General features: G+C 42.3%; 1 long non-coding RNA gene across 2 annotated transcripts; it reads left to right on the top strand.

Moving 5' to 3' along the window:
* Positions 1–371: 371 nt before the first annotated feature.
* LOC123115682 (uncharacterized) lies at positions 372–8141 on the top strand. Of its 2 annotated transcripts, none has more exons than XR_006456699.1 (8): positions 372–682; positions 794–976; positions 2039–2722; positions 4645–5070; positions 5336–5404; positions 6588–6662; positions 6808–6909; positions 7754–8141. It is a non-coding gene; the product is annotated as an uncharacterized lncRNA (long non-coding RNA). The 2 variants fall into 2 exon arrangements; XR_006456698.1 differs by having other exon boundaries at positions 771–976.
* Positions 8142–9508: the final 1367 nt, after the last annotated feature.

Below are 9508 nucleotides of genomic sequence, written 5' to 3'. Positions count from 1 at the left end.
CCCCACTCTGCGCCCTCGAGCGAGGTTTCGTGCCCTCGAGCGAGAAACAGTCGCCCGAGACTGTTCCCTCCTTCGCCCGTCGCCTCCCTTCGTCCCTTCACCGCCGCCGCCCTTTGTCCCTTCGCCGCCCCCGCTCCATCCATTCACCGTCGCCCTGGCACTGATCCGGCGCCTAAATCGCACATCACAAGCGCCGGCCTCCACTGATCCGGCGCTGGTCCAGGATCCGACGCCGATCCTGGTCAGGACCCGTCGCCGGAGACGTCCAGGATCCGGCTACACCTTTCACCAGCCGCCGCCGAGGATCCCTACGCCGCAGCCAAGATCCAAGAGGAGCAGCCGCCGCCGAGATCCAAGAGGAGCAACCGCCGCCGAGGTTCGAGAGGAGCTGGCCACCACGACCTCCCTCCCCAGCCGGCCGCCACCACCTCCTCCCCCACCCCCTCCCCCACGTGCCTGGCATAGGTGGGTCTCAGCCTCCCTCCTACCTCCGTCCAAGGCTAGGAACTCCCCTCCCCTCCCGATCTCCTCCCTTCGTCCAAGGCCACGAGCTCCCCTCCCCTACCCGATCTGACGAAGAGAGGGCCAGGCCTTCCACTCCGGTGTTCGATGTGGCCAGATCCAGCCGGGGGACTCGCCGCAGAGCCTCCATGTCGGCGGAGCAGCAGCAGCCCAACAGAAGGTGGGTGCCCAATCCGTTTTTTGTTACGAACTGATGTATTTTGCCCTTATGTTGTTGAGCGATAATTTATATGTATTTAATTTACTAGATGAACTGCACACCTAAATGCAGCACTCGTGCAAAGATGCAACATCTTGGTCGGCTGCTCGCGGCGGAGCGTGTGGCTGGTGCTTGCAGCAGTGGCAGAGCAGCGTCGGCGAGCGCGACGCAAGTAGTGGCCAGAGCTGCATGGGCCGCTGCAAGCATGCCATCCTGGCAGCACTTCAAGTATGACAATGTCCACTCTACACCAAGGTACGTGGGCACTTGTGCAAATATCTAGCACCTTCATCGACTAGGACTAAGTTATGTGTTTTCTTCTTCCTGTGTCATGCGGTGATAATTTGTTCTGCCTATTGTTTGCAAGTATTAGTCAGTTGGGAGATGAGGTGGTTTGCCAGATAAAAAATAGAGTAAGGACAAGAAGGAGCTTTAATTGGGTCATGTCATGGTGAACTTGGAGCACAGAATTTTACAGGAGATGGTCATGGTAAAACAGGGTGCTTAAGATCTAGGGAAGTATAACATTTTTTTGGAAAGCTAAGTAAAACAAATTTACTTTCTGGGTCTAATTTAATTTTTCTATGTTCATAATTTCTTGCGTGAATAGATAGACCAAGCCGAGCAGGGCATCAACTATCTACTCATGCTTTGGTTCATTTTCTTGGAGTATTTGTGTTCTTAAATTCTTAATCTTGGTTTTCACTCATTTGTGCTCTATCCTGTCAAGCTAGATTTGAATTTGTTGTCATAGAAACAAATTTTTTTATCGCCTTTAATAGTATAGAGATAATCCAGTTACGTATGCAATCCTCAATGAGGATAATTTTTTTCTGAATCACTTAGCAGCCTCTGCATCCTTCTGCCTTAGCCTGATCAATTTTTCCCACTATGTCGTTTTTTTGGCCAACATATTGGAACGAAGGTGTGTCTCCATTTCAAACATGCATCCGTTGAAAATTTGGCGTCAACCAGTATCTGGAGGATTTCATCAATGTTCCTCATATTTCTAATATTAGGATATTAGAAATCCCCTTTTCCCTACAATGTTTATCTTTTCGGTCTTTTAAATAATGACAATGTTTCTTGGTGTGCCAGTGCCCAGTTGTGTATATTCTTGGACCTTTTACATTCGATATTAACAATCCAAAACTTAACACTGTTCTAGCCTTCTAGAGGAACTTCCATTTAATGTTATCAAATTTCTTGCAGCAAACTTCAAAGTTCTCGATAGTTTTGCTTGCTACATTTCCACAGGCTCACATATTTTAGTGTTGTGCTGTTTAGATGTCAATATGATGCCCATTTCTTTTACAGGTAAGGCAAGAGATCCGTCTGCTGGTACTATGATTGGTCGCTGCACTATGCTGGCCGAGGCCACACGTCATCACCTACCCCACCATGCTGCACCTTTGGATTGCTTGCTGCCGAGGCCGACGCCATCTGTCGCCCCTTAACACTTTTTTAAAATCATGGAAAATCTCTTGGTTTCTATTTCCAATGCATAGAACTTCTTCTAGATGTCCTCACACTTTCTATTTCCAATGCATAGAACCCAAAAATATGCTTTTCGGATGTCTCAGGTATGGAATTAATCACTACTACAAGCTTTGTCTACACTTCATAAGTTATATGGAGCAAGTTGATCTTTAGAAGAATAACATGTGAAATTCAACTTTTGGATTTGTTGAATTAATATGAATGTAGCCTTCTTCCTTCTTGGCCAATAGGTGCTCGAGTTCTTTATCTAATGTGGGTACTGAATATATGTGAGTCCTGTTGTAGCATATGAAAGGAGCCTTGATTGTTGAGGATTTCACAACTTTATTACATCTTTTATCATGATATATTAAATAACTTGCTGGTATGATCTGGGAGCAGATTGTTGCTTTTGTTGGTGAGCCAATCAAGCAATTGGAATAACTATAATTTTTTGTTAATTGCACTCCAGGTTATCTGCTATCAGATTGTTCATACAACGTGCCACAGCCACTTCTGCAGGTAATATGCTAGCATGTCTTCTGATTAATTTAGCACATGGATTGTTAAAGTTTTTTCTGCCATGTTGCTTGATAGTTCCAGCCCATTGGATTTTCACGTGCTCGCTTGTGAGATGTGATATAGTTGTGCATTTTGTGTTTCCTGCTATTTTGCAGACCTTTTCCTCTGTTTATGGGCTCCATTGAATAACATGTGAAATTACAATGAAGATCAATATGTGTTTTGATAATATTTCTTCTAACTTGTTTTTAAGCTGAATCTTGACAAAAGAATCCATACATCTGTTACTCTCTGCGCTAATTCTCTTATTGCAGAGATCAGATAGTTATGTTTTTTTAAATGGAACATGCACTAGGGTTGCTCCAGGATCTCTTGTCCAACCCTCAGCTAGACCATTATGGTTATCTCTGTTATGTTTTTAAACGTATGTCACCATTTTTGCTTATGGTATACTCATATATTGACAACGAAATTAGAAGTGGGCCGCTACAACATTAGTTGTGCTTGCTGCAATCGTCCGTAATGCACAACATTCAATTATATTTTACAACATGGCAATGGCTCAGGAATCAAGAGACATCAGATCTGCTTTTTAAGCTTTTTCTCGGGGGGGGGGGGGATCACGGGCGGCACACGCCTTGTCCCCCTGTTTGCGGTGGCGTATCGACATGAACACAGGGGGAGGGGATCGAGCCGGACGATTGGTGAGGTACTCCTTTCCGGTTCTTCGGAAAGTACGGTGTAAAGGAGAGAGGGAGCCAGGGTGAATGTGAGGTGGACATTATCCAGTTCTACAGGAGAGGCTTCTAGCGAGAAATATTCCGCTACAGCGGAAAATCGAGCAGGAAGGGGAGGGTCCGACAGGAAAAAGGAAGGTTGCGTCGTGGTGGGGGGAGGGGGGATTTTTATGTTCATCCCACACGTTGGAGATGACAATGTAGATAGTCTCTAGAAAATTATATTTCTCCTTCACATATGGTCTAGATTTAGGGGAGCATGGACTATCTAGACGGTTGAATTTTGGGAGCGTGCTGCACACCATTTTGATATCCGAACATGTCCGGACGTATGACGAAGAGATGAGTTTTGACCCTAAAGACGACCTTAATAACTTTTTGATTTATTTATATGCATTATGCCCAATCCATTTTGCCAAGTCATAGTTTTAGGACTATCACAACATATGTATTACTTGCACCCATGTCCTCTGTCAAATTTGTTCGGTTCAAAGCATTAATACTATGACCAGCTATCCAATTTGCAGTCCAGATATATTGTTTCCATAATCAGCAATGCAAATTTGGGGCAGCTTCAATTTTCTTGTCTGATTTTATTTTGCAATCTATAATCTGAACTGAAATACAGGGGTACATGCGCTCAGGTTTTGTAGTTGACTAACCATTAGTAATGCAAATTAGGAGCCCCTTTAATTTCTGTGAGCTGCAAGTGCAGTTGACCAATAATCTCATACTTGCTCATAAGCTGGTGAACTGAATCAACACGCCTCTTTTGGTTCCAACAAAAAAATTCCATGCTTAGGACTGTAAAATTACTTCTGTGTAATGTTCATATGGGTCCGGAGGACATTTTACACTTGATGTTTACTTGTGCACGAGCGAAGCAAGTCTGAGCTGCCCTGGGTCTTCTAGAAATTATTGAAGAAGCGTCACGTATCGATAGATCTGGATCCTTTGTGTTGGAAGAGCTGCTGCGTCGGACTATCATAGTTCATATCATAATGTTGATGCCTCTTTTGATATAGCGCTCAAATAAGATTAGGAGGAAGGGCATCACACTCTCCGAGAGCAAACAAGATACCATGTATCGATCCTGTCAGTGCATGTAATATCACTATGTTGTATTAACAAATATGCCTAATGTTGTATTAACAAATCTGTCTTTTCTTTTTTCACATTGTGTAGGATTTAGAATTATGACAAGGAGTCAGGGACACAATCAGATTTATACCATCCGTTGTGATGATACAAGGAAAGTAAACATATACGCATATTGTGTTCAACGTGATGATACAAGCGAAAGCTGGCCTACGCCGCCAACTGATCTGCGGCAGCATGGAAGGAGTGTTCAAAAGCAGCAGGAACAGTTGTTCCACTGCTGGTCGGAGGGAGAGCTTGGCAAGGGAGATAGAGGGAGCTCTACAACCACGATCTTGGCATACAACCCGATGGCATCATGCCCACTTAAGCTTCTTTCATGTTCCAATTCTTGCATTTGTTGGTCTTTTACTGTCAGAGCTTACGAAATCCATTACAAATGGAGGTGAGGCCAAGTCGTGAACTTGCTGAGACGTCTTTGCCTTGAATTCTAAGGCTTGAATCTAAATGGAGGTGAGGCCAAGTCTTGAACGAATACTAAGGTTTGCATCTTTTATAAAGCTTGACAGTTACTGTGTAGTTTCAGTTAACATGATAGTCACGCATGGTGAATCTCTTTTCTTGTCCAGAGATTTCACGAATCCATTATTGCCTACACAACAACATCCTAGGGCTTTCCCAGTTTGATTCTCTTTATTTTGCTATATCTCAACTATTACATACATCATTTATGCTCTGAAGCTAACCATTGTATGCTTTGATTGGTTGGAGCGGCAAGGTTTTCCAGATCCTGGGAGTCTATCCCTTCCAACAATCTGGAGGTAGCATAGTACATCTGTACTCGCAGGTTGGTGCCTGACTGTCTTTGAATGGTGTTGCTCCAGTGTTGTTTTCCAATGATTAATTTGCAGAAATTGATTATCTGGACATACATGTTTGCTATGTTTGCATCTTGTTTACATATCCCTGTGAGTTCTCTTACAGGAAGAATATGAGTTTGGTGTTTCTTTACTGCCTGGAGCGCCGAGTGTTTGGTACCAATGAACGGTGCACACTGATAGTCAGTGATTTGAACACTAGCTTATGCCAGATTTTACCGGTTCCGTTTTGAGCCTTGGAAGGCTCATTTCACAATCTTAATATTTTGACTACCTTTTCAAATGCCAGCGTATATTTTATATAGAAAGTACCGACTGCAAAGTTATACTATCAAGTAACTTCCACACACAAAATAAATAAGAGAAACTTATATGTAACGTTGGCAGATGCTTGTTGGCATGGAACGTACATTGTGGATCCAGTGTGAGAATCTCATAGCTGCACTAACTAATTGTACTATTCTTTTAGAATGACAGCCTCCCTAAGTTTGTTTCATTTAAAATGGTTTGCCTCACTAATTGTATGTCAGGCTGCAACATCCTTAGTTCCTCCACATACGACCCTGCGAAAACCGAGCTGCATACATCTACAACGCTTTTGTGTTGCTTATGCCGTCGCGGCCTCCCCGCATGGGTTCCCAACCTCTGTTCGCCGGCCCGCGCCCCCACATCTCCTCACATTAGTATGGCTGCCGGCTGCAGAATCGACGAGGAAGTTGCAGTGGAGGGGTGGTGCTGCAGTGGCTAGCAAGATATCATAAGCTCTCCTTTGTTCTTTTGTGTTTGAATCAGATTCAGTGGTTCTTGATTTTACAGTCATTTATCGACCACCATTGGGTAAGCTCATCAAGGTTTATCTTGATTGCAGTTTGCATAAGCTAGGTTTGGATTACACTGACCTTTGCCAGATATATTTGCTTGATAGGTCGATTGCATTATATGCTAGAGGGTGCAATGCCTTGTTTTTTAATGCTTGTATCATGTGCACCCTAGAGCCGTAACACTGGTTGTTTCAGGCCCTAAATAAAATCTGACACTTGAAAATTATCGGGGCATGCCGTTTGAACTACCACACCCCATATAAAATGGTGGATTATGCCATGATCGTATAAGTCTTGCTTACCCTGTAATTATGTTCATATGTTTGGACAGAGGGAATATGTCTGAGCCGCCGTTATGTGTTTCTACTAATTAAAGAACAACTAGGGTCACTTGAAAGAAGACGAGGTATGTTGCGGGGCTGTTGTCGATTCTTGCCTATTTGTCATTAGTTATTCTGTTTTGGCGGAATTACTATGTTATCAAATTTGAGTGTTCAACAACTTGCAGAAGTAATTACATGCCAAATTTCTAAATCTTAGTTTATATGCAGCTGGAAGAATTCTACGATAGACCATTGCTTCAAGGTTGGGAGCGGCCACAACATAATTGACATTAAAACCAGATCTGGGTCCTACATATCCGGTCTTGCTCGGTGAGATTTCTATTTTCCAATCCGTTATATACCTATGATTTATTTGCTACATGAGGTAGTGGCGGGATCACCTTTACAATGCCAAATTATATTTCTATTTCTACAGTATTAGCTACTAGCCAATAACATGTGTTTACACTCTCATCAGTTAACAGAGTGATTAGTCATAGTAAACTATGTGCCAGCTTATGTGAGTCCAATCGATCTATCTTTTACCGGCATTCCCCATTGTGTAAATTGGGATTATTTGCACCAGCCTTCATACACTCCTAAAACATGGTAGGGAAGGCAAGCAAATAGGCACCAGTGGAGCTATGGCAAGGCTCAAAGGGCCATGGCCCGCCCTGGGCTAGAGCGAAAAGGAGTTTTACATGAAGTTTATCCCACAATATTGCATTGATTTTTAGTTTGGTGGTGCTATTTGCACTATCCAGCCCGCCAACATTTTTTAGGTAACTCCGCCACTGCAAATAGGTATCACGATGGTTGCTGCCTAGAGGGAAGTGAGAAGAAGAGAAGACACAACATGGAGAGGAAGACAATAAGATATATCACTTGTTGCTTTACATCTTTTGTTTGAGCCTTGCTACCTGATTGCTCTTGCAATTGAGGTTTTCCAGTGAGCGTTTTATTACATAGATAGTCTCTTTCTGATGACACCAAGGCTACGACAATGAGTAGGCATGCTCTTTTAAAAATGGGTAGGCATACTCTTTTCAAAATGAGTAGGCATCTTTCCTTTCTGAATAATGGTAACATTAATTTGTTTACTTGTTAAGATTTCCCTTGAATGACTTACTATTGTTATGCACTTATGTTGAATGAAATTTCATCCATTTTGTAGTATCCTACAATGGTTTACAGATGGTGTGGCTCCTTGCACTAAGATGATCGATCAGAGATCTAGAGTCCTCAATACAGTCGATGACGCCTCCTCAAGATTCACTTCTTCGTAGCCCCCGACCTTGGTATAGTATAAAAACCTACAAATAAATCAGAAGAATAGGCAATTATCAGATGCTTATGTTTGTTGGTGTAGTAGCCCTCTTAAGTCCAGTCCTAGAGAAGTGTGTCGTAGAAGCATATCAGGAAGACATGGACGTGGATATGCATTATGGTTGTATTATGGACGTGGATATGGTCGCTATATTAGCTATATCTTTTACATATTTTTCTGAGTTTGTTCTCAGGGGTGGGTCGTGGCTACCTGATAACGGTTCAATTTGGTTGTTTTATGATCTTGTCAAGATATTTCACACCATACGGATTAACTATCACCAGTTTTAGTTAATGATTCCTGATATTTATCTCCCAATGGTTATCCGTCCGCACAATTGCATGCAACTACAAGTACAAACTAATTTTTTAACTTCCATTTCTTGATCAATTGACATTGGAAAGTTAGCACTATTAACGCACTCTTTGAAGAACACTGCTAATACACTAAAATCTATTTGAAACTTATTTTATGGAATACAAAGGTTACTTTTTGATATATGTGAAATATAAACTCCTCTACACTAGAAGCACAAAGAAACATGAAATGGAACCCCACCTTGAAACACGTAAAAACAGATATGATGTTGATCTATGATATACCCCATTAACTGCAAAATTTAGCATGATGATGATGGAAGAAAGTTTTAATCAAGGTGTTATTTTCGAGCAAAAACCCAACATTTTATTATTTTCCCTTGATTGCACGCCTCATTATTTAATCACCGATGCACATATGCTACCTTTATGTTTCAATCATATTTACTTACTCTTCCAAGGAATTTATGGCCAGATGTGTTCAAATGCTTTTATCTTTTGAACATGTTTTCATATGAATGAACTGTGGTGCTTTTACTTTTCATTAAGGTTGCTCAACCAAGGTTGTTCAGTGATTGTGTGCACTCCACATGCATCGCCTTTGTCGAGTAAGAAAAACATGTTTTATCTCTGATTATTTCCACATAATCTTCTTTCGGTTATTTGATTTTCTTTACGTTTGTCCCCTTATGCTCCTCTTATTCCCTCAATAAAGTTTGGCCTTGTAGCAACGCACGGGGACATACCTTGACAATAGCTATTTCAAAAAAAGAAGCAAAATGAGCGCATGATATATACCATTTCATATATCATGGCAGCAAAAACACATTGTGGTGGTCGCTCTGAGCTACGACGATGTGCATTCCTTAGCACCGGGAATTGGCCTAGGATTTCGTGGAGGGGAGAGGAGGGGGCGGGTGACACCGTGGAGGGAAGGAGAGATGGCGGTGAAAGGAAGGTGCGGGTTGAATGACGTGGCGTTGAGGGGAAGCAGCAGCAAGAGGCCATGGTGAGGAGAGATTGTGGCGACGAAGCCGTGACAAGGAGAGCAGGCAGGGAGAATGAGATGTGAGTGTGAACGTTCTGCCATGCAATGAGAGTCAGAGATTGAACTGTTTTGTTTATTGTAAGGTGAGAAGAAAAGGAGCTGCTGTTTGCTTTTTTTTTGTGGGAAAAGCGACTGTTTGTTGTGAGAAAAATATCACATACCTTTTTATACAGTGAAAAATAACACATACCCTAGCCAGTCATTTCTGGAGAATAATTACCAAATGAGTTCCTTACT

The sequence above is a fragment of the Triticum aestivum genome, chromosome 5B (assembly GCF_018294505.1).
Source record: "Triticum aestivum cultivar Chinese Spring chromosome 5B, IWGSC CS RefSeq v2.1, whole genome shotgun sequence".
NCBI classification, from domain to species: Eukaryota; Viridiplantae; Streptophyta; class Magnoliopsida; order Poales; family Poaceae; genus Triticum; species Triticum aestivum.
Note: the sequence above shows the minus strand (reverse complement) of the source record. Positions and strands in the feature narration are given on the sequence as shown.